This window comes from Pseudophryne corroboree, unplaced genomic scaffold (assembly GCF_028390025.1).
Source record: "Pseudophryne corroboree isolate aPseCor3 unplaced genomic scaffold, aPseCor3.hap2 scaffold_150, whole genome shotgun sequence".
Classification (NCBI taxonomy): Eukaryota; Metazoa; Chordata; class Amphibia; order Anura; family Myobatrachidae; genus Pseudophryne; species Pseudophryne corroboree.
In genome coordinates this window covers 189150-211728 of record NW_026968131.1, presented here as the reverse complement: position 1 = coordinate 211728, position 22579 = coordinate 189150, and the positions used below count along the sequence as shown (strand labels likewise).

At 45.8% G+C, this 22579-nt stretch overlaps 17 non-coding genes and 1 pseudogene across 17 annotated transcripts; 15 read left to right on the top strand and 3 right to left on the bottom strand.

The window, feature by feature from the left end:
• Window positions 1-4312: 4312 nt before the first annotated feature.
• Window positions 4313-4425, bottom strand: LOC134999583 (U5 spliceosomal RNA). Its single transcript, XR_010201662.1, has one exon. It is a non-coding gene; the product is annotated as a U5 spliceosomal RNA (small nuclear RNA).
• A 286-nt stretch (window positions 4426-4711) lies between these two features.
• LOC134999586 (U5 spliceosomal RNA) lies at window positions 4712-4828 on the bottom strand. Its single transcript, XR_010201665.1, has one exon. It is a non-coding gene; the product is annotated as a U5 spliceosomal RNA (small nuclear RNA).
• Window positions 4829-5098: 270 nt separating this feature from the next.
• LOC134999528 (U5 spliceosomal RNA) lies at window positions 5099-5214 on the bottom strand. Its single transcript, XR_010201607.1, has one exon. It is a non-coding gene; the product is annotated as a U5 spliceosomal RNA (small nuclear RNA).
• Window positions 5215-5358: 144 nt separating this feature from the next.
• Window positions 5359-5522, top strand: LOC134999674 (U1 spliceosomal RNA). The gene has a single exon (XR_010201752.1). It is a non-coding gene; the product is annotated as a U1 spliceosomal RNA (small nuclear RNA).
• A 152-nt stretch (window positions 5523-5674) lies between these two features.
• Window positions 5675-5837, top strand: LOC134999398 (U1 spliceosomal RNA). Its single transcript, XR_010201501.1, has one exon. It is a non-coding gene; the product is annotated as a U1 spliceosomal RNA (small nuclear RNA).
• A 674-nt stretch (window positions 5838-6511) lies between these two features.
• On the top strand, window positions 6512-6675 carry LOC134999873 (U1 spliceosomal RNA). Its single transcript, XR_010201940.1, has one exon. It is a non-coding gene; the product is annotated as a U1 spliceosomal RNA (small nuclear RNA).
• Window positions 6676-6827: 152 nt separating this feature from the next.
• On the top strand, window positions 6828-6990 carry LOC134999882 (U1 spliceosomal RNA). Its single transcript, XR_010201949.1, has one exon. It is a non-coding gene; the product is annotated as a U1 spliceosomal RNA (small nuclear RNA).
• Window positions 6991-7661: 671 nt separating this feature from the next.
• On the top strand, window positions 7662-7825 carry LOC134999677 (U1 spliceosomal RNA). The gene has a single exon (XR_010201755.1). It is a non-coding gene; the product is annotated as a U1 spliceosomal RNA (small nuclear RNA).
• A 152-nt stretch (window positions 7826-7977) lies between these two features.
• Window positions 7978-8140, top strand: LOC134999451 (U1 spliceosomal RNA). Its single transcript, XR_010201543.1, has one exon. It is a non-coding gene; the product is annotated as a U1 spliceosomal RNA (small nuclear RNA).
• Window positions 8141-8814: 674 nt separating this feature from the next.
• LOC134999862 (U1 spliceosomal RNA) lies at window positions 8815-8978 on the top strand. Its single transcript, XR_010201929.1, has one exon. It is a non-coding gene; the product is annotated as a U1 spliceosomal RNA (small nuclear RNA).
• Window positions 8979-9950: 972 nt separating this feature from the next.
• LOC134999769 (U1 spliceosomal RNA) lies at window positions 9951-10114 on the top strand. The gene has a single exon (XR_010201842.1). It is a non-coding gene; the product is annotated as a U1 spliceosomal RNA (small nuclear RNA).
• Window positions 10115-10266: 152 nt separating this feature from the next.
• On the top strand, window positions 10267-10429 carry LOC134999881 (U1 spliceosomal RNA). The gene has a single exon (XR_010201948.1). It is a non-coding gene; the product is annotated as a U1 spliceosomal RNA (small nuclear RNA).
• Window positions 10430-11099: 670 nt separating this feature from the next.
• LOC135000073 (U1 spliceosomal RNA) lies at window positions 11100-11264 on the top strand. Its single transcript, XR_010202110.1, has one exon. It is a non-coding gene; the product is annotated as a U1 spliceosomal RNA (small nuclear RNA).
• A 149-nt stretch (window positions 11265-11413) lies between these two features.
• On the top strand, window positions 11414-11548 carry LOC134999993 (U1 spliceosomal RNA; annotated as a pseudogene).
• A 702-nt stretch (window positions 11549-12250) lies between these two features.
• On the top strand, window positions 12251-12414 carry LOC134999772 (U1 spliceosomal RNA). The gene has a single exon (XR_010201845.1). It is a non-coding gene; the product is annotated as a U1 spliceosomal RNA (small nuclear RNA).
• Window positions 12415-12566: 152 nt separating this feature from the next.
• Window positions 12567-12729, top strand: LOC134999909 (U1 spliceosomal RNA). The gene has a single exon (XR_010201975.1). It is a non-coding gene; the product is annotated as a U1 spliceosomal RNA (small nuclear RNA).
• A 674-nt stretch (window positions 12730-13403) lies between these two features.
• LOC134999845 (U1 spliceosomal RNA) lies at window positions 13404-13567 on the top strand. Its single transcript, XR_010201913.1, has one exon. It is a non-coding gene; the product is annotated as a U1 spliceosomal RNA (small nuclear RNA).
• A 152-nt stretch (window positions 13568-13719) lies between these two features.
• LOC134999417 (U1 spliceosomal RNA) lies at window positions 13720-13882 on the top strand. The gene has a single exon (XR_010201520.1). It is a non-coding gene; the product is annotated as a U1 spliceosomal RNA (small nuclear RNA).
• The last annotated feature ends 8697 nt before the right edge of the window (window positions 13883-22579 follow it).

The following is a 22579-nucleotide window of genomic DNA, read 5'->3' as shown; positions in this document are numbered from 1 at the left end:
AAAACCAAAATGCAATGAACAGTGATAGTGAGCACTGATGAGGATACTAGAACTGACACTGAGCAGCAAGATGCAGCACTGGACTATTAGTAATGTACTGTAGTATGCTGAGCACCACAATGCAGCACAAGACAATGAGCAGTGATACTGAGCACTGATGAGGATACTACTGAGAACTGACACTGAGCAGGAGAGACACACTACTAGTATTACTGAGCAGCAATAAGTAACCACTGATACTGAGCACTGATATTGAGATTTCCACTGAGAGAACATAGCCACGTCCATTCCGCTCTCTCTTCAATGCACGAGTAAAAATGGCGGCAACGCGCAGCTCTTTATATGGAATCCGAATCTCGCGAGAATCCGACAGCGGGATGATGACATTTTCCCTTGTTCAGGTTTTGCGAGTCAGGCGGGAACAACCGAGCCTGCCTCGGACCAGTGTAAACAACGTGGAGTTCGTGGGGAATTCGGTTCTCGGAGAACCGAACCCGCTCCTCTCTACCTTATACCAATCAATTTTTTTATTTTCAATCTAAGCCCCTGCAGTTTTCTGTAAGCATCTGCTTCGCTATGATGATCAACAAGTCACAAGGGCAAACACTCAGGGCTTGAGGCGTAGATCTTAGGACCAGCTGCTACAAGCATGGCAGAGGTGTCACTATCACTGGTGACACCCAGAGAGGTGGCGAGGGAGATTGTAATGCAGTGCGCGCAGATAAGCAGCGCAATGGTAAAAAGGAGGCATGGTTTCATAGGTAGGGGCGTGGCCTGGTGGCCTGAATCTACATTTTGTTGCTCCGGGTGTCCCGGGGGTTGGGGGCTGCACCCGGGGACTAGTGTGTGAGCGGTGCTGGCTCCTGCACAGTGAAAGGGCATGGCCACCCAGCATGACGCCTCCCTTCTTGACCATGCTGTAATTGCAGTCGCACTGCAGTTCAGCGTGATCATAAAAAATGGTGTAGCCTCCTGCTGGTGCAGACTGTATGTGCGCGCAGGAAGCCGCCACCATTTTTGTGATCACAGCGGCTGAATGTGATGTCATACAGCCGCTGTGACCACGCCCCCTGTGTCTACTCCGTTGCAGACCCCATTTTGAAGCCTTGCCCCCGCACCGCTCCATCCCTGACTTGGAAATGGAGTGTTGCTGACCCACCTATCCCCCCCCGCCCCGATTGACAGGCAGAGGCGATCGCATTCTCTGCGGGGTGCCGCAGAAAATGCAGGCACATGCGTATGCTCTTAGCAATTTTTGCAGTTGGATCGCTTATTGTGATTGCAATCCAACCTGAATCAGGCCCTATTACCTATCACAATGCGCTGCGGGCAGTACAAAATTGGGTTAATATAGGAGAAAAACCCCCAGACCTGTGCTCCTTAACTGTACCTGGTGGCTAGTGGAGCGGCTGCCCAGTAATCAGTGTCCACGCCAGTGCGCACACGGTCCACCCCCTACGGCCACGCTCCCCTTCATCAGCGGCCTCGTGATCCGGAAGGGTGGTGTGTGTGTGACTGACCTTAGGATGAAACCGGACCCTCCGCTGCAGTGACCCAGCAACCAGGGCACGGGAGTATACAGCGCCGCTGGGAGTGATGAAGCTGCAGTAAAGATGTCTATTAGACCTAGCCTGCTGCAGCCCTTGTAGATTCTCATAAAACAAGTTCTTCTTTTCTTGTCAAAATTTATAGCTAAGAATAGGCTGCCTGAGGCAGGCCCCTGTTAAGTGGCCTGCTACTGAAGGCACCAACTACAAACTGAGCTCCCTGTTCATGGAAGCGGGGTTATAGAGGAGAATGCACTGAGCATCTTGGGAACAGTCAAAAGCTTTGAGTCGGTTGGTGCCTCAGATCAAGATCCTACTCTACACCCCAATGTGAATCCTTGTGGAGTCCAGTGTACCCCACAGAAGAAATTAATGTGTCACACCCATTGGCAGCAACCTTAGAATAGCTGCTGACGGGCACAATTGAGAAAGGAAGGGGGGGGGGGGGGGACATTTGAATCCAGCACATAAATGCAATTCAAATATGTAATTTGTACCTTCCTATTTTAAAATATAATGGATGAACCTCACCCTGTGAGAACAATCTTCATGATCAAGAGATCACATATGCAAAATAAGTATGAGTTGGGATAGGGCTGGGGAGGGTGGCTGCTCGGGCAGCCCCTCCCCCGTCAAGTTAAGGAGATTCAACTGAGGAAGCACAAGGGAACTCTCGTCTGGGGACAACAACTGCAGGGAGACCACATCTTTTCAGATGAACATGGGAGGGCGGAAGGCTGCCTAATACTGAAGCACCATCAAATATCAAACCATATGCAACATCTAGTACAAGCCTTCCTGGGGGAAGGTCTGCAGCAGACGGATTTGCATACAGTGATGTTATTCAAGCAGTGGGCCAAAGTTGGCTGGAACCCTCATCTGCATATGAAAAGAGAAAAGGGGCGTGCAGGGCATGGCGGCCTTTTGCAGTGCTTGGATGACCCCTAGTTCTCATTAAACACCCCCACCCTCCTTTGGTGTGGGGCTCATGTTGGCCATGCCCCATCCCCTGAAGCATTCAAGCTGATTTCTTGCAGCAGCTGGGCACTGTAACAGCTCCAGAGCTGTTCTGTAAGGCAAGTAAAAGGGTGTGGGCCCTGCAGCACCACCTGTAGTTTGCATTGTGCGTTGGAAGGCACAAAGTAAGCAGACGGGAGGAGAAGTCAGGATAGTGCGCAAGGGCATCCTTTTCTCTTAGTCCGTAGAGGATGCTGGGGTCACATTAAGAACCATGGGGTATAGACGGGATCCGCAAGAGACATGGGCACTTTAAGACTATCAAAGGGTGTGAACTGGCTCCTCCCTCTATGCCCCTCCTCCAGACTCCAGTTATAGGAACTGTGCCCATGGAGACGGACATTTCGAGGAAAGGATTTATTGTTAAACTAAGGTGAGCATCTTACCAGCTCTCACCTTAAGCATGCCGCAGAACGTGGCATTCAACAGAACACAAGCCAACGGCATGAATAATTGCAGCAAAAAGCTGACCAGAACCATAACACAACATGTGTATAACCACAAGTAATAACTGCAGACACAGTATGGACTGGGACGGGTGCCCAGCATCCTCTACAGACTAAGAGAAAAGGATTTACCGGTAGGTATTAAAATCCTATTTTCTCATACGACCTAGAGGATGCTGGGGTCACATTAAGAACCATGGGGTTATACCAAAGCTCTTGAACGGGTGGAAGAGTGCGTACGACTCTGCAGCACCGAATTACCCAACTTGAAGTTATCATCGGCCAAGGTATCAAACTTGTAAAACTTAGCAAAAGTGTTTACTAAATAGCTGCTCGGCAAAGTTGCAATGCCGAGACTCCCCGACCAGCTGCCCAGGATGAACCCACCTTTCTAGTAGAATGGGTCTTCACCTAATTCAGTAACGGCAATCCTGCCATGGAATGAGCATGCTGAATCTTACCACAGATCCAGCGCATAATGGTCTACATGGAAGCAGGACACCCAATCCTGTTGGGAGCATACAGGACAAACAGAGCCTCTGTTTTCCTAATCTGAACCGTTCTGGTGACATAAATTTTCAAAGTTCTGACCACAGCCAGAGACTTTGACTCAACGAAGGTGTCAGTGGCCAAAGGCACCATGTGGAAAGATGAACCACCTTCGGCAGAAATTGTTGACGTGTCCTCAATTCTGCTCTATCTTCATGAAAGATCAAATAAAGGCTCTTGTGATACTGCATGGTTTGTACTGTTTTCCATGTGCTCCCAGATCTTTCAAGCAAGTAGCATGGTCAAGAAAGTTCTGTTTGAAAAGAAACAAACATTTACTGTCATTGTTATGCAAATAAACTTACATTAAAGCTAACCAGAAAGCACACTCGTTCTGTCTTTAAACTGATAAAAGAAACCCCAATAATATGGGCATACCTCCCAACTTTGTCGGCTCGCAAAGAGGGACACACGCGCGGCGAAGTCGCACGCGCTCCCAAAAAGGGCGTGGCCTAAGTAAAAAGGGGCATGGCTTCGCGGGAGGACCCGCGATCGCGAGTCACGCCCCCGTTTTCGGCACTGAGGGGGCATGCCCAGCGCTCTGTGAGCCGCTGGCATGCCACCTCTCCCTCTGACTTCAGTGAATAGACGCTGTGCGCACAGCGACTATTCACCGCTGCTCTGCTAAGCAGGGCAGCGACAGACAGAGCCTCCCAACTGTCCTCCCCACCGCGGGACACTGCGGCCCGCAGGTGGGACAGCGGGACAGTCCCCAAAAAACGGGACTGTCCCGTGAAAATCGGGACAGTTGGGAGGTATGATATGGGGCATGCAAAAATTGAGATAAAACTCAGTTTTGCTCCTCTCCACGGAAATCTTTAGTAAAAGGCGAAAGATTTGTTCGTTCTGAAGAGAAACCAGAGCATGACCAAGATTCCACCTGTCGCCTGAGTGCCATGCCAGCAGTCCTCATTCAGCTCAAAGTGAGCACCCAATTTGAAAGAAAGAAAGCAGATTTCTCACCAGGCTTCCCCTTGCTATAAACATGGTTTGTACTCTTTTCCATGTGCTCCCAGATCTTTCAAGCAATTAGTATGGTCAAGAAAGTTCTGCTTGAAAAGAAACAGACATTTATTGTCATTGTTATGCAAATAAACTTACATTAAAGCTAACAAGAAAGCACACTTGTTCTGTCTTTAAACTGATAAAAGAAACCCCAATAATATGGGGCATGCAAAAATTGAGATAAAACTCAGTTTTGCTCCTCTCCACGGATAATCTTTAATAAAAGGCGAAAGATTTGTTCATTCTGAAGAGAAACCAGAGCATGACCAAGATTCCACCTGTCGCCTGAGTGCTGTGCCAGCAGTCCTCATTCAGATCAAAGTGAGCGCCCAATTTGAAAGAAAGCAGATTTCTCACCTGGCTTCTCCTTGCTATAAGCATGGTTTGTACTGTATTCCATGTGCTCCCAGATCTTTAAAGCAAGTAGCATGGTCAAGAAAGTTCTGTTTGAACATAAATAAACATTTACTGTCATTTCTATGCAAATGAGCTTACATTAAAGCACACTCATTCTATCTTTAAACCGGTAAAAGAAACCCCAAAAAGATGGGGCATGCAAAAATTGAGATAAAACTCGGTTTTGCTCCTCTCCACGGAAATCTTTAGTAAGAGGCGAAAGATTTGTTCGTTCTGAAGAGAAACCAGAGCATGACCAAGATTTTTATCTGAAAATATGTGTTCTCCCTGCAGTTGTTGTCCCCAGATGAGAGTTCCCTTGTGCTGCCTCAGCTGAATCTCCTTTACTTGACAGAGATGTGCCTGAGCAGCGGCCCTCCCCAGCCCTATCCCAAATCATACTTATTTTGCATAGGCGATACCATGGTCATGAAGATTGTTCTCCCAGGGTGAGGTTCATTCATTGCATTCTGGGTATGCTGACCCCTGTGATTTCCCCAAATGTGGGAAACTCGACTGCATTATTTGTGGTAGTGGGGGACTGTGTTTGTGCTTTCCTCTAGTCAGCTCTGGTAAAAGTCAGATTTATTTGTCTCAGATCTTCCTCTAGCCTTGTTCTTCTTTCGAGAGTTCCCTTGTGCTGCCTCAGTTGGATCTCTTTCACTTGACAGGGGGGTGCCCGAGTAGCGACCCTCCCCAGCTCTAGCCTAACTCCTACTTACCTGCCAGGTGAGATACTATGATCATGAAGGTGCTTCTCCCAGGGCAAGGCTCACCCATTGCACTCTGGGTGTGGTGCCCCTGCGATTTCCCCAAATGTGGGAAGCTTGACTGCATAATTTGTGTTTCCCCTGGTCGGCTCTCGTATAATTCAGATCTCTTTGTCTCAGGTCTCTCTCCAGCCTAGTTTGCTGTCTGTTTCCACTTCTTTTTTCATGAGCCCCTCCCTTTTATACCCTTGTGCACTATCCTGACTTCTCCTCTTGTCTGCTTATTTTGTGCCTTCCAATGCACAATGCAAACTACAGGTAGTGCTGCAGGGCCCACACCCTTTTACTTGCCGTACAGAGCAGCTCTGGAGCTGTTACAGTGCCCAGCTGCTGCAAGAAATCAGCTTGAATGCTTCAGGGGCTGGGGCATAGCCAACATGAGCCCCACACCGAAGGAGGGTGGAGGTGTTTAATGCGAACTAGGGGTCATCCAAGCGCCGCAAAAGGCCGCTATGCCCTGCACGCCCCTTTTCTCTTTTCATATGCAGACGAGGGTTGAAGCCAACTTTGACCCACTGCTTGGATGACATCACCGTATGCAAATCCATCTGCTGCAGGCCTTCCCCCAGGAATGCTTGCACTAGTTGTTGCATTTGGTTTGTTGTTTGGGGGTGCTTCATTATTAGGCAGCCTTCTGCCCTCCCATGTTCATCTGAAAATATGTGTTCTCCCTGCAGTTGTTGTCCCCAGATGAGAGTTCCCTTGTGCTGCCTCAGTTGAATCTCCTTTACTTGACAGAGATGTGCCTGAGCAGCGGCCCTCCCCAGCCCTATCCCAAATCATACTTATTTTGCATAGGAGATACCATGGTCATGAAGATTGTTCTCCCAGGGTGAGGTTCATTCATTGCATTCTGGGTATGCTGACCCCTGTGATTTCCCCAAATGTGGGAAACTCGACTGCATTATTTGTGGTAGTGGGGGACTGTGTTTGTGCTTTCCTCTGGTCAGCTCTGGTAAAAGTCAGATTTATTTGTCTCAGATCTTCCTCTAGCCTTGTTCTTCTTTCGAGAGTTCCCTTGTGCTGCCTCAGTTGAATCTCCTTCACTTGACAGGGGGGTACCCGAGCAGCGACCCTCCCCAGCTCTAGCCCAACTTCTACTTACCTGGCAGGTGAGATACTATGATCATGTAGGTGCTTCTCCCAGGGCAAGGCTCACCCATTGCACTCTGGGTGTGCTGCTCCTGCGATTTCCCCAAATGTGGGAAACTTGACTGCATAATTTGTGTTTCCCCTGGTCGGCTCTCGTATAATTCAGATCTCTTTGTCTCAGGTCTCTCTCCAGCCTAGTTTGCTGTCTGTTTCAACTTCTCTTTTCTTGAGCCGCTCCCTTCTATGCCCTTGCGCACTATCCTGACTTCTCCCGTCTGCTTACTTTGTGCCTTCCAATGCACAATGCAAACTACAGGTAGTGCTGCAGGGCCCACACCCTTTTACTTGCCGTTCAGAGCAGCTCTGGAGCTGTTACAGTGCCCAGCTGCTGCAAGAAATCAGCTTGAATGCTTCAGGGGCTGGGGCATAGCCAACATGAGCCCCACACCGAAGGAGGGTGGAGGTGTTTAATGCGAACTAGGGGTCATCCAAGCACCGCAAAAGGCCGCCATGCCCTGCACGCCCCTTTTCTCTTTTCATATGCAGACGAGGGTTGAAGCCAACTTTGACCCACTGCTTGGATGACATCACTATATGCAAATCCATCTGCTGCAGGCCTTCCCCCAGGAATGCTTGTACTAGTTGTTGCATTTGGTTTGTTGTTTGGGGGTGCTTCAGTATTAGGCAGCCTTCTGCCCTCCCATGTTTATCTGAAAATATGTGTTCTCCCTGCAGTTGTTGTCCCCAGATGAGAGTTCCCTTGTGCTGCCTCAGTTGAATCTCCTTTACTTGACAGAGATGTGCCTGAGCAGCGGCCCTCCCCAACCCTATCCCAAATCATACTTATTTTGCATAGGCGATACCATGGTCATGAAGATTGTTCTCCCAGGGTGAGGTTCATTCATTGCATTCTGGGTATGCTGACCCCTGTGATTTCCCCAAATGTGGGAAACTCGACTGCATTATTTGTGGTAGTGGGGGACTGTGTTTGTGCTTTCCTCTGGACAGCTCTGGTAAAAGTCAGATTTCTTTGTCTCAGATCTTCCTCTAGCCTTGTTCTTCTTTCGAGAGTTCCCTTGTGCTGCCTCAGTTGGATCTCTTTAACTTGACAGGGGGGTGCCCGAGCAGCGACCCTCCCCAGCTCTAGCCCAACTCCTACTTACTTGCCAGGTGAGATACTATGATCATGAAGGATCTTCTCCCAGGGCAAGGCTCACCCATTGCACTCTGGGTGTGGTGCCCCTGCGATTTCCCCAAATGTGGGAAGCTTGACTGCATAATTTGTGTTTCCCCTGGTCGGCTCTCGTATAATTCAGATCTCTTTGTCTCAGGTCTCTCTCCAGCCTAGTTTGCTGTCTGTTTCCACTTCTTTTTTCATGAGCCCCTCCCTTTTATACCCTTGTGCACTATCCTGACTTCTCCTCCTGTCTGCTTACTTTGTGCCTTCCAATGCACAATGCAAACTACAGGTAGTGCTGTAGGGCCCACACCCTTTTACTTGCCGTACAGAGCAGCTCTGGAGCTGTTACAGTGCCCAGCTACTGCAAGAAATCAGCTTGAATGCTTCAGGGGCTGGGGCACAGCCAACATGAGCCCCACACCGAAGGAGGGTGGAGGTGTTTAATGTGAACTAGGGGTCATCCAAGCACCGCAAAAGGCCGCCATGCCCTGCACGCCCCTTTTCTCTTTTCATATGCAGACGAGGGTTGAAGCCAACTTTGACCCACTGCTTGGATGACATCACCGTATGCAAATCCATCTGCTGCAGGCCTTCCCCCAGGAATGCTTGCACTAGTTGTTGCATTTGGTTTGTTGTTTGGGGGTGCTTCAGTATTAGGCAGCCTTCTGCCCTCCCATGTTCATCTGAAAATATGTGTTCTCCCTGCAGTTGTTGTCCCCAGATGAGAGTTCCCTTGTGCTGCCTCAGTTGAATCTCCTTTACTTGACAGAGATGTGCCTGAGCAGCGGCCCTCCCCAGCCCTATCCCAAATCATACTTATTTTGCATAGGAGATACCATGGTCATGAAGATTGTTCTCCCAGGGTGAGGTTCATTCATTGCATTCTGGGTATGCTGACCCCTGTGATTTCCCCAAATGTGGGAAACTCGACTGCATTATTTGTGGTAGTGGGGGACTGTGTTTGTGCTTTCCTCTGGTCAGCTCTGGTAAAAGTCAGATTTATTTGTCTCAGATCTTCCTCTAGCCTTGTTCTTCTTTCGAGAGTTTCCTTGTGCTGCCTCAGTTGGATCTCTTTCACTTGACAGGGGGGTGCCCGAGCAGCGACCCTCCCCAGCTCTAGCCCAACTCCTACTTACCTGCCAGGTGAGATACTATGATCATGAAGGTGCTTCTCCCAGGGCAAGGCTCACCCATTGCACTCTGATTTCCCCAAATGTGGGAAGCTTGACTGCATAATTTGTGTTTCCCCTGGTCGGCTCTCGTATAATTCAGATCTCTTTGTCTCAGGTCTCTCTCCAGCCTAGTTTGCTGTCTGTTTCCACTTCTTTTTTCATGAGCCCCTCCCTTTTATACCCTTGTGCACTATCCTGACTTCTCCTCCTGACTGCTTACTTTGTGCCTTCCAATGCACAATGCAAACTACAGGTAGTGCTGCAGGGCCCACACCCTTTTACTTGCCGTACAGAGCAGCTCTGGAGCTGTTACAGTGCCCAGCTGCTGCAAGAAATCAGCTTGAATGCTTCAGGGGCTGGGGCATAGCCAACATGAGCCCCACACCGAAGGAGGGTGGAGGTGTTTAATGCGAACTAGGGGTCATCCAAGCGCCGCAAAAGGCCGCCATGCCCTGCACGCCCCTTTTCTCTTTTCATATGCAGACGAGGGTTGAAGCCAACTTTGACCCACTGCTTGGATGACATCACCGTATGCAAATCCATCTGCTGCAGGCCTTCCCCCAGGAATGCTTGCACTAGTTGATGCATTTGGTTTGTTGTTTGGGGGTGCTTCAGTATTAGGCAGCCTTCTGCCCTCCCATGTTCATCTGAAAATATGTGTTCTCCCTGCAGTTGTTGTCCCCAGATGAGAGTTCCCTTGTGCTGCCTCAGTTGAATCTCCTTTACTTGACAGAGATGTGCCTGAGCAGCGGCCCTCCCCAGCCCTATCCCAAATCATACTTATTTTGCATAGGAGATACCATGGTCATGAAGATTGTTCTCCCACGGTGAGGTTCATTCATTGCATTCTGGGTATGCTGACCCCTGTGATTTCCCCAAATGTGGGAAACTCGACTGCTTTATTTGTGGTAGTGGGGGACTGTGTTTGTGCTTTCCTCTGGTCAGCTCTGGTAAAAGTCAGATTTCTTTGTCTCAGATCTTCCTTTAGCCTTGTTCTTCTTTCGAGAGTTCCCTGGTGCTGCCTCAGTTGGATCTCCTTCACTTGACAGGGGGGTACCCGAGCAGCGACCCTCCCCAGCTCTAGCCCAACTTCTACTTACCTGGCAGGTGAGATACTATGATCATGTAGGTGCTTCTCCCAGGGCAAGGCTCACCCATTGCACTCTGGGTGTGCTGCTCCTGCGATTTCCCCAAATGTGGGAAACTTGACTGCATAATTTGTGTTTCCCCTGGTCGGCTCTCGTATAATTCAGATCTCTTTGTCTCAGGTCTCTCTCCAGCCTAGTTTGCTGTCTGTTTCAACTTCTCTTTTCTTGAGCCGCTCCCTTCTATGCCCTTGCGCACTATCCTGACTTCTCCCGTCTGCTTACTTTGTGCCTTCCAATGCACAATGCAAACTACAGGTAGTGCTGCAGGGCCCACACCCTTTTACTTGCCATTCAGAGCTGCTCTGGAGCTGTTACAGTGCCCAGCTGCTGCAATAAATCAGCTTGAATGCATCAGGGGATGGGGCATGGCCAACATGAGCCCCACACCAAAGGAGGGTGGGGTGTTTAATGCGAACTAGGGGTCATCCAAGCACCGCAAAAGGCCGCCATGCCCTGCACGCCCCTTTTCTCTTTTCATATGCAGATGAGGGTTGAAGCCAACTTTGACCCACTGCTTGGATGACATCACCGTATGCAAATCCGTCTTCTGCAGAACTTCCCCCAGGAATGCTTGCACTAGTTGTTGCATTTGGTTTGTTGTTTGGGGGTGCTTCAGTATTAGGCAGCCTTCTGCCCTCCCATGTTCATCTGAAAATATGTGTTCTCCCTGCAGTTGTTGTCCCCAGATGAGAGTTCCCTTGTGCTGCCTCAGTTGAATCTCCTTTACTTGACAGAGATGTGCATGAGCAGCGGCCCTCCCCAGCCCTATCCCAAATCATACTTATTTTGCATAGGAGATACCATGGTCATGAAGATTACTCTCCCAGGGTGAGGTTCATTCATTGCATTCTGGGTATGCTGACCCCTGTGATTTCCCCAAATGTGGGAAACGTGACTGCTTTATTTGTTGGTAGTGGGGGACTGTGTTTGTGTTTTCCTCTGATCTCTGGTAAAAGTCAGATTTCTTTGTTTCAGATCTTCCTCTAGCCTTGTTCTTCTTTCGAGAGTTTCCTTGTGCTGCCTCAGTTGGATCTCCTTCACTTGACAGGGGGGTGCCCGAGCAGCGACCCTCCCCAGCTCTAGCCCAACTCCTACTTACCTGCCAGGTGAGATACTATGATCATGAAGGTGCTTCTCCCAGGGCAAGGCTCACCCATTGCACTCTGGGTGTGCTGCCCCTGCGATTTCCCCAAATGTGGGAAACTTGACTGCATAATTTGTGTTTCCCCTCGTCAGGTCTCGTATAATTCAGATCTCTTTGTCTCAGGTCTCTCTCCAGCCTAGTTTGCTGTCTGTTTCCACTTCTCTTTTCTTGAGCCGCTCCCTTCTATGCCCTTGCGCACTATCCTGACTTCTCCTCCTTTCTGCTTACTTTGTGCCTTCCAACGCACAATGCGAACTACAGGTAGTGCTGCAGGGCCCACACCCTTTTACTTGCCTTACAGAGCAGCTCTGGAGCTGTTACAGTGCCCAGCTGCTGCAAGAAATCAGCTTGAATGCTTCAGGGGCTGGGGCATAGCCAACATGAGCCCCACACCGAAGGAGGGTGGAGGTGTTTAATGCAAACTAGGGGTCAGCCAAGTGCCGCAAAAGGCCACCATGCCCTGCACGCCCCTTTTCTCTTTTCATATGCACACGATGGTTGAAGCCAACTGTGACCCACTGCTTGGATGACATCACCATATGCAAATCTATCTGCTGCAGGCCTTCCCCCAGGAATGCTTGCACTAGTTGTTGCATTTGGTTTGTTGTTTGGGGGTGCTTCAGTATTAGGCAGCCTTCTGCCCTCCCATGTTCATCTGAAAATATGTGTTCTCCCTGCAGTTGTTGTCCCCAGATGAGAGTTCCCTTGTGCTGCCTCAGTTGAATCTCCTTTACTTGACAGAGATGTGCCTGAGCAGCGGCCCTCCCCAGCCATATCCCAAATCATACTTATTTTGCATAGGAGATACCATTGTTATGAAGATTGTTCTCCCAGGGTGCGGTTCATTCATTGCACTCTGGGTATGCTGACCCCTGTGATTTCCCCAAATGTGGGAAACTCGACTGCATTATTTGTGGTAGTGGTGGACTGTGTTTGTGCTTTCCTCTGGTCAGCTCTGGTAAAAGTCAGATTTCTTTGTCTCAGATCTTCCTCTAGCCTTGTTCTTCTTTCGAGAGTTCCTTTGTGCTGCCTCAGTTGGATCTCCTTCACTTGACAGGGGGGTGCCCGAGCAGCGACCCTCCCCAGCTCTAGCCCAACTCCTACTTACCTGCCAGGTGAGATACTATGATCATGAAGGTGCTTCTCCCAGGGCAAGGCTCACCCATTGCACTCTGGGTGTGCTGCCCCTGCAATTTCCCCAAATGTGGGAAACTTGACTGCATAATTTGTGTTTCCCCTGGTCGGCTCTCGTATAATTCAGATCTCTTTGTCTCAGGTCTCTCTCCAGCCTAGTTTGCTGTCTGTTTCCACTTCTCTTTTCTTGAGCCCCACCCTTCTATACCCTTGTGCACTATCCTGACTTCTCCTCCCGTCTGCTTACTTTGTGCCTTCCAATGCACAATGCAAACTACAGGTAGTGCTGCAGGGCCCACACCCTTTTACTTGCCTTACAGAGCAGCTCTGGAGCTGTTACAGTGCCCAGCTGCTGCAAGAAATCAGCTTGAATGCTTCATGGGATGGGGCATGGCCAACATGAGCCCCACACCAAAGGAGGGTGGGGGTGCTTAATGCGATCTAGGGGTCATCCAAGCAGCGCAAAAGGCCGCCATGCCCTGCACGCCCCTTTTCTCTTTTCATATGCAGATGAGGGTTGAAGCCAACTTTGACCCACTGCTTGGATAACATCACCATATGCAAATCCATCTGCTGCAGGCCTTCCCCCAGGAATGCTTGCACTAGTTGTTGCATTTGGTTTGTTGTTTGGGGGTGCTTCAGTATTAGGCAGCCTTCTGCCCTCCCATGTTCATCTGAAAATATGTGTTCTCCCTGCAGTTGTTGTCCCCAGATGAGAGTTCCCTTGTGCTGCCTCAGTTGAATTTCCTTTACTTGACAGAGATGTGCCTGAGCAGCAGCCCTCCCCAGCCCTATCCCAAATCATACTTATTTTGCATAGGAGACACCATGGTCATGAAGATTGTTCACCCAGGGTGAGGTTCATTCATTGCATTCTGGGTATGCTGACCCCTGTGATTTCCCCAAATGTGGGAAACTCGCCTGCATTATTTGTGGTAGTGGGGGACTGTGTTTGTGTTTTCCGCTGGTCAGCTCTGGTAAAAGTCAGATTTCTTTGTCTCAGATCTTCCTCTAGCCTTGTTCTTCTTTCGAGAGTTCCATTGTGCTGCCTCAGTTGGATCTCCTTCACTTGACAGGGGGGTGCCCGAGCAGCGACCCTCCCCAGCTCTAGCCCAACTCCTATTTACCTGCCAGGTGAGATACTATGATCTTGAAGGTGCTTCTCCCAGGGCAAGGCTCACCCATTGCACTCTGGCTGTGCTGCCCCTGCGATTTCCCCAAATGTGGGAAACTTGACTGCATAATTTGTGTTTCCCCTGGTCGGCTCTCGTATAATTCAGATCTCTTTGTCTCAGGTCTCTCTCCAGCCTAGTTTGCTGTCTGTTTCCACTTCTCTATTCTTGAGCCGCTCCCTTCTATGCCCTTGCGCACTATCCTGACTTCTCCCGTCTGCTTACTTTGTGCCTTCCAACGCACAATGCGAACTACAGGTAGTGCTGCAGGGCCCACACCCTTTTATTTGCCTTACAGAGCAGCTCTGGAGCTGTTACAGTGCCCAGCTGCTGCAAGAAATCAGCTTGAATGCTTCAGGGGCTGGGGCATAGTCAACATGAGCCCCACACCGAAGGAGGGTGGAGGTGTTTAATGCGAACTAGGGGTCATCCAAGCGCCGCAAAATGCCGCCATGCCCTGCATAACCCTTTTCTCTTTTCATATGCAGATGAGGGTTCCAGCCAACTTTGGCCCACTGCTTGGATGACATCACCGTATGCAAATTCGTCTCCTGCAGACCTTCCCCCAGGAATGCTTGTACTAGTTATTGCATATGGTTTGATATTTGATGGTGCTTCAGTATTAGGCAGCCTTCCGCCCTCCCATGTTCATCTGAAAAGATGTGGTCTCCCTGCAGTTGTTGTCCCCAGACGAGAGTTCCCTTGTGCTTCCTCAGTTGAATCTCCTTAACTTGACGGGGGAGGGGCTGCCCGAGCAGCCACCCTCCCCAGCCCTATCCCAACTCATACTTATTTTGCATATGAGATCTCTATATCATGAAGATTGTTCTCACAGGGTGAGGTTCATCCATTATATTTTAAAATAGGAAGGTTCAAATTACATATTTGAATTGCATCTATGTGCTGGATTCAAATGTCCCCCCCCCTTCCTTTCTCAATTGTGCCCATCAGCAGCTATTCTAAGGTTGCTGCCAATGGGTGTGACACATTAATTTCTTCTGTGGGGTACACTGGACTCCACAAGGATTCACATTGGGGTGTAGAGTAGGATCTTGATCTGAGGCACCAACCGGCTCAAAGCTTTTGACTGTTCCCAAGATGCTCAGCGCATTCTCCTCTATAACCCCGCTTCCATGAACAGGGAGCTCAGTTTGTAGTTGTTGCCTTCAGTAGCAGGCCACTTAACAGGGGCCTGCCTCAAGCAGCCTATTCTTAGCTATTAATTTTGACAAGAAAAGAAGAACTTTTTTTATGAGAATCTACAAGGGCTGCAGCAGGCTAGGTCTAATAGACATCTTTACTGCAGCTTCATCACTCCCAGCGGCACTGTATACTCCCGTGCCCTGGTTGCTGGGTCACTGCAGCGGAGGCTCCGGTTTCTTCCTAAGGTCAGTCACACACAATGTAACACCCCGGTATAACAAGTGTGTAAACTATGTGGAACAGGTCAGGGATACCTTGATGGACTATTCCTCCTTCAGCAGCAGCTCTTCTCTATTCCTGGCAGAGAGGCAAGGTTTCCCCAGACACAAAGAAAGGCAGGCAGGGCTTTGTATGAAAGAATAAATGGTTTACCACATAACTCAGAAAAGGAACTGATTACAGTAGGGAAGGGAAAGATTTGATTCAAGCAACTTAAACACAGACACCATATACACTTTAAGTCATTACACAAATGGTAATATAACTAAATCTGAGATTAATACTATGTTGCTTAGTAATAGAAATCAACTTATGCAGACAATATTTAAGTCCCAGATAACATTGGTGTCACTGCAGGGAGTCTCTATGTGCACGTTGGGGCCCGGTTATGTTGTTACATAGTTATATGCAGCTATTGTCTCCTTTAGCTGTGAACAAAATATTGTAGCTCTGTGTAGTAAAGATGATTGTTTAAAACAAACTGGAGCTGCTTCCCATGTAAATCACTGCATAGGTATAGTAAATATAGGATAATGTCCTTTGCAGTGGAGTAGGTTTCAGTATAAATATGGATTTATCTCACCCAGTCAATAGATGTTTCTGAGGCAGTTTCCCCTCAGATGTAGGCCAGTCAGCATTGGTATAAAGGCTTTATACTCTCCTGTCTCTGACACTTGCTGTGCACTCTCTTGGCTGAGAGTGTCATGGCGTTCTTACTTGTTAATTGCTGCACTTCCACTGCTGTATTTTGCACTACTGCTTACTCTCTCATGCAATTTTCAGCTTATTTGTCTCCCCTCTCTCAGCTGCTCATCTCTGCGTAATGGCGTCGCCAGCTCTTTCCTCACCATGGCTCCAACTGACTTCTCAAACTGCTGTTCAATTTTCTTTTAAATAAACTTTATTTAAAATGGCACAGGCAACTACACTGTTGTCAAAAATGTCCTTGTTGTTATGGGATATCACACGTGCCCCCCCCCAAAACATGCGTGTCCTCACGCATTTTGGTTTTATCCCTATATAAACTTCTCACTATATCCAGTCACATTCATTAGTGAACACAGATTATGTCTGAAACATTAACATTTATCAACATTTTTAACATCAGTATCTGATAGGTATAATTCCTTTTGTGCTATAGTACATTAACACATGCTCCTGGAGCAATCGGTTGAAATCTGGACAGTATATGGTCTTGAAAAGTTTGTCTAGGAAACCTCAACCCCCCTGCCATGGATGAGTATTGAACTCTTTCTAAACTGTCTTTGGGACATGCTGTACAAAACTGCAGCTGACTATGGTGGTTTTCTGTTTTGCAAGCCCTAGTCTTCTTGCCTCCTTGTCGGTGACAAACCACCTTAGTCTGCTGTAAATACATTTTATGAGCCTCTTCCATTCCATCTTGGGATTCAGTATCACAGCTGGTTTGGGACAATGGATTCTGGAGAGAAAGAGGCAGCAAGGTTCTTCTTACAGAACAGGTTGGACAGTTTCGGCACCATCTCTTGATGTCTTCCCTCATTTCAACCCAAAAGAACTTTTTCCAGATGCTTGTTTCCATCCTTTTGCACCCAGGGTGACCTGACTTGTCGTGATATTCTTCAAGCACATAACAAGCACTTTGTCTTGGAATTACAAGTTGACTGATCCTATAATGAGTATTAGGATCCACACTACATCGAACCAACTGTCCTTTCTCTTCAAACAGCCTTTCTCGCTGTCTCAACAACTTCAGGAGTTCTGGCGAGGATTCTTGCCTTTGTCGCTTGGTCAGGTATTTCCCAATCTTCAGTAAGGCTTTGAGGTGTCTTATCATCTGACTTTTATCTTGCAGGTGGTCAAAACTGGTTCCTTGAATAGGTTGCTCACAGTTTCTAGAACTGGATGCTATATTATTCATGCCTAACATTGAAGCATTCTTTCGGATAATCTGGACACTGGAGATGGGCATTTCTATCATTATTTGGCTAGCCTTATTTTTTTCATGTTCCTCTCTTACAGATAATTCTGTTATCATTCTTCCCTTTTGTTTGGCTATCCCAGGTTGAAGGCCTTGTTTCTCCTGGAGCTTGTCAGTTTGAAACTCTCCTTGGAGTGCTGCTACGAGCTCCTCACAGCAGTTCCGCAACACATTCATGCCCACTATCACTGGAGGCAATCCATCATCTTGGGCAGTGGTGATGATGAAGCCTTGCTGTGGTAGCACTGTTCGTCCGATTTGAATTTCAGCTTCCCAGTATCCTTTGCAAGGGATGCAGTGCCCATTGCTTGCAATCGGGTTTATCAATGTGGAAGTTGACGGAAACATCTGTTCCTCAGTCCAATGCTGCTCAAACTGTGTTGCTTGTATTGTGGTCACTTGTGATCCAGTGTCTAAGAGAGCGGGCATTGAGACTCCATTGATGCAAACTTGAACCACCGGGCATTGGCTAACATAACGGGTTAACCACATGAATTTGGAGTTTAAATGATCTGGCTGCTCAAATTCTCTCTTAATTTGTCCGCTTCCTTCACAGCTTTGAAAAATGGGTCGCCTTTGGGAGGCAAAGTGGCTGGAAAAAAGTGTCTCCCTGTTTCTATGTAGGTCCCATTGGGAACTGTTCAGTGGTCTCCTCTCCTGGCACCATTCCATTTCTTCATGGAGCAGTGCCTGCTGTCTCTTCAGAATCTGCAGGTCTCTGCGCATCTCTGTCACACCACGTGTCAGTTCAGCCAGCAGACTTCGTAACTCACTAGAAGAGTCAAATATGCATGTCTTTGAACATGGCACTGTCACTCCTTTTACTGTAGGTGGGTAAGTAGCTCCTTTAAAACTTGACTCCTGGGCATCAGAATTCTCTTGATACCGTGGCATCTCTGGAATAGACTCTTGTGGAACAGCCCCTGAAGTAAGACTGGAGCCTAGAACTTTAATCGCAGCCTCTTTAAAATCCAGGAATGTGCTTCCAGGCTTCTGCAATCTCAATAGTCGCAGCTGAGTTTTTACAAATTCGCCCCTTGCAACTTCAGTGAACTGGTCCAATAACATTTTCTCTTTGTCATGCACTTCCTCAGGGTCTGCTTGCTGAACATCTCTGAGTGCTTCCTGAAAGCTGAGGGCATAGCCCCGTAGTGACTCTCCTGGTTGTTGCTTTCGAGCAAAGAAGTGCATTTTAAGTTCTGACACTGTCCTTGTGTCAAATGTGGTAGCAAGCCTGTTGAGGATCTGGTCCACAGTCTTCTTCTCTTCAGTAGGCCAGGAAGTAACCTCTCTAAGTGCAAGCCCTTTCAACTGTCCCATCAAGATCTCCACCTTTTGCTGCTCTTTCAGCGGGTACAGACGAAACAAAGACTGCAGTAGTATCCTCATCAGTTTATTTTTGTCAATTACCATTTTAATAATCGGGTAAAGAAAATTAAGTGGATTTTTGAAAGAAAACAATACTGTCAATATACTATTAAAACAAATTAAAATGATAAAAGTTATTGTACTTTAAGTAAAAATAAAAGAGCAAAAATATCAATCCCAGTTTTGGATTACTTTAATTAACAAAAAAAAATGCATATAGCAGAGGATAGTTTCAATCTGCCTACCTCTGGGCTATGGACCCAGCATGCTTCCATTACAGTACTCTGCTGCACATGTAATTGCAAGAGATCCTGAAGCACTCACTCATCATGGGAAAGTACCAATGTGTTTCTTCATTGGTTGATGGAAGAAACATCTTACAAAAACTCTCCAGATTATTGACTATTTAAAGTTTATCTTGGAAACGTTCTAGATGAATGCTTATCAGCCTTTGTCAGTATGTACTTTTGCAAAGTGTCGCTGTGGCGCAATCAGTTAGTGTGTAAGGCTATTAACCAAAAGGTTGGTGGTTCAATCCCACCCAGGGACGTAATTGACCTTGTTATCAGATTTTGGTGATCTTTAAGTAGACAAGTCAAAATTTCAAAAACCCCTCTTATGGTGTAGGGTACCTGGCCTTCTCTGATGTAATCAGAGTTAGATTTGATTCAGTGATTTTATAAAAACAGCTAGGAAGCACAATTTAGCAGTGGTTTGCAGAGAAAAAGAAATATGCTGGCAAAAAAATCCAATTGAGTGATTAAACAGCTCTTCATTTTCTGGCTTTACTTTTATGCTAACAAATTTGTTCTCTGAAAAGTGTCCACAAAGCCAAATATCTGATTAACATCTTTGTAGGGATGGTTTTTCACCTATTACTAAATTAAACTTGCTTCATTGGAAAGGCAGCAAGATGCATCCTCATTTCAATATCTACTGAAATAATACAGGTTGACACCAGGAAACATTAACGCCACTGCATCCTTGCTGCTTTCTCATGTGGAAGTCTGTTTAATGTGAAAACAAGGTGATATCTAATTAGCACACAGGTAAGGAATTAAGAAAATCTTTATTTAAGGGTGAAGATGTTTCTCACAAAATCGTTGCCCCAATGCATCATTGAAATTCAAGCTGGAAAGATGATTTTAATATATCACTTGTACATTTTGTATTGCTCTTCTGGTGACAATGTAGTTTGTTTTTGTCAATTACCATTTTAATAATAGGGTAAAGAAAATTAAGTGGATTTTTGAAAGAAAACAATACTGTCAATATACTATTAAAACAAATTAAAATGGTAAAAGTTATTGTACTTTAAGTAAAAATAAAAGCTAAAATATCAATCCCAGTTTTGGATTACTTTAATGAACAAAAAAAAATGCATATAGCAAAGGATAGTTTCAATCTGCCTACCTCTGGGTTATGGACCCAGCATGCTTCCATTACAGTACTCTGCTGCACATGTAAGTGCAAGAGATCCTGAAGCACTCACTCATCATGCGAAAGTACCAATGTGTTTCTTCATTGGTTGCTGGAAGAAACATCTTACAAAAACTCTCCAGATTATTGACTTTTTAAAGTTTTTCTAGGAAACGTTCTAGATGAATGCTTATTAGTCTTTGTCAGTATGTACTTTTTGCAAAGTGTCTCTGTGGCGCAATCGGTTAGTGTGTTCAGCTATTAATCAAAAGGTTGGTGGTTCAATCCCACCCAGGGACGTGATTGACCTTGTGATCAGATTTTGGTGATATTTAAGTAGACAAGTCAAAATTGCAAACCCCCTCTTATGGTGTAGGGTACCTGGCCTTCTCTGATGTAATCAGAGTTAGATTTGATTAAGTGATTTTATAAAAAAAACAGCTAGGAAGCACAATTTAGCAGTGAGTTGCAGAGAAAAAGAAAAATGCTGGCAGAAAAATCCAATTGAGTGATTAAACAGCTCTTCATTTTCTGGCTTTATTTTTATGATAACAAATTTGTTCTCTGAAAAGTGTCCACAAAGCCAAGTATCTGATTAACATCTTTGTAGGGATGGTTTTTCACCTATTACTAAATTAAACTTGCTTCATTGGAAAGGCAGCAAGATGCATCCTCATTTCAATATCTACGGAAATAATACAGGTTGACACCATGAAACATTAACGCCACTGCATCTTTGCTGTTTTCTCATGTGGAAGTCTGTTTAATGTGAAAACAAGGTGATATCTAATTAGCACACAGGTAAGGAATTAAGAAAATCTTTATTTAAGGGTGAAGATGTTTCTCACAAAATCGTTGCCCCAATGCATCATTGAAATCCAAGCTGGAAAGATGATTTTAATATATTACTTGAACATTTTATATTGCTCTTCTGGTGATAATGTAGTTTGTTTTTGTCAATTACCATTTTAATAATCGGGTAAAGAAAATTAAGTGGATTTTTGAAAGTAAACAATATTGTCAATATACTATTAAAACAAATTAAAATGGTAAAAGTTATTGTACTTTAAGTAAAAATAAAAGAGCAAAAATATCAATCCCAGTTTTGGATTACTTTAATTAACAAAAAAAAAATGCATATAGCAGAGGATAGTTTCAATCTGCCTACCTCTGGGTTATGGACCCAGCATGCTTCCATTACAGTACTCTGCTGCACATGTAAGTGCAAGAGATCCTGAAGCACTCACTCATCATGGGAAAGTACCAATGTGTTTCTTCATTGGTTGATGGAAGAAACATCTTACAAAAACTCTCCACATTATTGACTTTTTAAAATGTTTCTAGGAATCGTTCTAGATGAATGCTTATTAGCCTTTGTCAGTATGGACTTTTGCAAAGTGTTGCTGTGGTGCAATCAGTTACTGTGTAAGGCTATTAACCAAAAGGTTGGTGGTTCAATCCCACCCAGGGACGTAATTGACCTTGTTATCAGATTTTGGTGATCTTTATGTAGACAAGTCAAAATTTCGAAAACCCCTGTTATGGTGTAGGGTACCTGGCCTTCTCTGATGTAATCAGAGTTAGATTTGATTCAGTGATTTTATAAAAACAGCTAGGAAGCACAATTTAGCAGTGGGTTGCAGAGAAAAAGAAATATGCTGGCAAAAAAATCCAATTGAGTGATTAAATAGCTCTTCATTTTCTGGCTTTATTTTTATGCTAACAAATTTGTTCTCTGAAAAGTGTCCACAAAGCCAAGTATCTGATTAACATCTTTGTAGGGATGGTTTTTCACCTATTACTAAATTAAACTTGCTTCATTGGAAAGGCAACAAGATGCATCCTCATTTCAATATCTACTGAAATAATACAGGTAGACACCAGGAAACATTAACGCCACTGCATCCTTGCTGCTTTCTCATGTGGAAGTCTGTTTAATGTGAAGACAAGGTGATATCTAATTAGCACACAGGTAAGGAATTAAGAAAATCTTTATTTAAGGGTGAAGATGTTTCTCACAAAATCGTTGCCCCAATGCATCATTTAAATTCAAGCTGGAAAGATGATTTTAATATATCATTTGTACATTTTGTATTGCTCTTCTGGTGACAATGTAGTTTGTTTTTGTCAATTACCATTTTAATAATCGGGTAAAGAAAATTAATTGGATTTTTGAAAGAAAACAATACTGTCAATATACTATTAAAACAAATTAAAATGGTAAAAGTTATTGTACTTTAAGTAAAAATAAAAGAGCAAAAATATCAATCCCAGTTTTAGATTACTTTAATTAACAAAAAAAAATGCATATAGCAGAGGATAGTTTCAATCTGCCTACCTCTGGGTTATGGACCCAGCATGCTTCCATTACAGTACTCTGCTGCACATGTAAGTGCAAGAGATCCTGAAGCACTCACTCATCATTGGAAAGTACCAATGTGTTTCTTCATTGGTTGATGGAAGAAACATCTTACAAAAACTCTCCACATTATTGACTTTTTAAAATGTTTCTAGGAATCGTTCTAGATGAATGCTTATTAGCCTTTGTCAGTATGGACTTTTGCAAAGTGTTGCTGTGGCGCAATCAGTTACTGTGTAAGGCTATTAACCAAAAGGTTGGTGGTTCAATCCCACCCAG